Genomic DNA, 3,159 nt, shown 5'->3' with positions numbered 1-3,159 from the left:
CTCAGGCAAATAACCCAAGTAGATAATGTTTCCATTCCCTTCCTAGATATGTATCCCAACCGGCTATGCCACACAGCAACACTTTTGGTAGCTCGATAACAAAAAAAAACATTGTTCTTAGTAGATACAAATAAGGGGTAGAGGGAGCTTGCCTTTGCATATGCGCCAAGACTGCTGAGAGAAAATGACATTGTAGCCCAATTCATCTAATCTTCCAACCAAAATCAAATTGCTTGTCAGGCATAGCACGTGACAAACATTCTCAATGAAAAATATGACGCCATTTGAGAGAACCATAGCAATGTCACTAATGCCAACAGTGTCACAAGTATAATTGTCACCTAGCATGACTGAACCAATTGTCTCTTCATAATGAGTAAACCACTCTCTATGTGGAGTAACACCTGAATTTAAGATCCAAGTATGTGATAATTCACCACTGATTAGCACTTCAATTGACAATGAACTCTCTAAGCATAAAGTATCTTGTGCATCATTAAATGTGTCTGTAGACTCAATGAGCGCATTAATGTCCTGGGCATCAGAAGCATCATTGACCACATTGATTTCCTCAATTTTTAGTCAGCTCTTTGGTTTCACCTCTTTTGCATCATCCTCCTTATCTTTACCTTTGACTTTCTCTCATTTCCATGCATAACAATCTTTTTTCATATGACCATATTTGTCACAAAAATGACACTAAATTTCCTTTTTACCGCAAGACTTAGAATGGCCTCAACTTGCATTATCCTTCTTGCCAACTTTGTTAGCACCACATTGTTTAGAGAGACCTCTATGCTGATTGCCATCTTTTTGCACATAGTGAGCTTTGCCATGATGCAAGCTACCCATAGACTTTCTACAAATCTCCTCTGTGAAAAGAGCTCTAGAGATATTGTAAACAAGTTTGCCATTAGGTGCAAAATTATTGATAGCAATGCAGAACGTATTCCATGTCAAGGGCAATGAGCTAAGCAAATGTATGGATTTCATCTCATCATCTATGTTCATGTTGTGGGTACAAATTTGAGCGAATAGAGAATCAAACTCATTGAGGTGAGATGCAACACATATGAGAAGAACATTTCTAGCAATAAAATGTTCTTAATGTGCAGATTGTATGATCTATGAATGAAAGAATCTGCTAGATTTTAAAAAATTCACTATCTTGGCCATATAATATTCAACAAGGGTATTATGATGGATCCAACAAAGGTCGAGGCAATTTTACATTGGCCTCGTCCTTCAAATCTAGCGGAGTTGCAAGTATTACTTGGCTTGATGGGCTTTTACTGCAAGTTTATTAAGGATTATCCAAAGATTGTTGTTTCTACATGACAGATCAATTTAAAGATTGTTGTTTCTACATGACAGATCAATTTAAAGCACAAGGTCATACTTTCTTTTAGGGAGAGGAACAACAATGCAATTTTGAGAAGCTTAAGGCAGCTATTGCAAATGCCCCAGCATTAGCCACCATTGTCAATCCACACATACCATTTATGGTTGAAAGTGATGCAAGTGCCATACCCATAGGTGATGTGTTGCTTCAAGATCGATGCCTTGTTGCTTTTGAGAGCAAGAAATTGAATTGGGCTAAACAAAATTACTTTGCTTATGAGTGAGAGCTTTTTGCTATTGTCCATGTGTTGAAGCAATGGTGACATTATTTGTCTAGAGCCACATTAATTAAGGTGGTGTTTGACCACGAGAGCATAAAGTGGTTCACCACATAGAAGGACTTGAAGGGACAAAAGGCTAGGTGGTCTGAGGTTCTTCAAGAGTTTGATTACATGTTAAGGCATCTCAAGAGTCGATACAATGTGATTGTTGATGCTCTTAGTCGTATGCCTAAAGCAGAAAGTCTCTCATTCATGGAATTGAGAAGTGACTTGATAGCATCTCTTCAAGGTAAGTGTGAGTGTGACCAAAGTTATGGTAAGGTTGAGAGTATGTTTAAAATAAGGGATCCCTCACCTTTAAGTGCAGACGATAAAGACCCCTTGTGCCTTTGTGAAGAGCATGCCTTGGAAGAGGAACTTGGGGGAGTAGATGACAATTCTCTTGAATCCAACAAAGGAGGAGAACTTGATGGTGAAGAGGGGAACCTTCTTCTTGTGTGATGTTGTTGCCCCCTCCCACTTCTCTCATTCTGAGAGAAAATAGAATTTGCAATCGTGCTAAGCCATCGTCTTTGCAAGGCACTTGGAATCTGCAAGCGGCACCTTCTAAAGAGTGCTCCTTGTGGTTGCTATCCCTTGGGATATGCCCACTTCTTCTTGGAGCCTCATGCTCATGAGAAGGAGCTATTCCTTGAGGAAATAGAAGGAATCAACCAATTAGACTTCATGAGAACTTGCACCATAGGTTGTAAAGCAGGATTCTCTTGCACTTCTTGAAGCTTTTGAACCAAGTATTGAAGTGCTTGAGTTCCTTTGTTGAAGCATCATCCTCCTTCTAATTGATAGTGTGTACATCAATCCCTTTCCACAGATTGTGAGACATGGCTTTGGATTCTTTATGAAGTATGAGACTTTGCAAAGTATCCATAGTTGTGAGCAATCCTTTCTCTAAAAACTTAACCTAGATGAAGAGGGCTGGTAGTGCCACGCCTGAATGTTTGGCTAGAGGACTTCCCAATGCTCACTAGCACCAAAATTGTTGGTATCCCTTTGGCATGTGTGCTAATAAGTCAATAGTTCCCTTTAGGAACAAAGATAAACGATTGCGGATAATAGCTTCTGCAACAACTCCATTTAAGGTTTTAGACATTCGTCTCTTTTGTGAATAGTGATCGCTTTTCTCCTTCAAAAAGAAGAAAAAGCCCACTTTCTGACACCAATGAAGGCTTTATTGGTTAATTCTTGTAGCAATCTTTTAGTTAATTAGTAACAATCGCAATAAATCAACTTAACCATAGCCAAAAATAACCTTATTACTTTAGCACACATTGCTTGAACACATTAACTTAGAGATTTCCTTGGTAATCCCTTACACAATTGCACATCAAACATTAGCATGCGTGCGCGCACGCGCACACACACACACGTGAGCTTTACCATGGCAATTCAAGAGAATAACAATTGCAAGATTCTAGTGATTCTAATAGCAAAAAATTTAATACTTGAATTAGCACACTCGAAAGAATGCTACTAGTGC

The sequence above is a fragment of the Cibotium barometz genome, chromosome 34 (genome assembly GCF_041138505.1).
Source record: "Cibotium barometz isolate CiBa-2024 chromosome 34, ASM4113850v1, whole genome shotgun sequence".
NCBI lineage: Eukaryota > Viridiplantae > Streptophyta > Polypodiopsida > Cyatheales > Cibotiaceae > Cibotium > Cibotium barometz.
The sequence above is the reverse complement of the archived record's forward strand: the minus strand, read 5'-3'. Positions refer to the sequence as shown.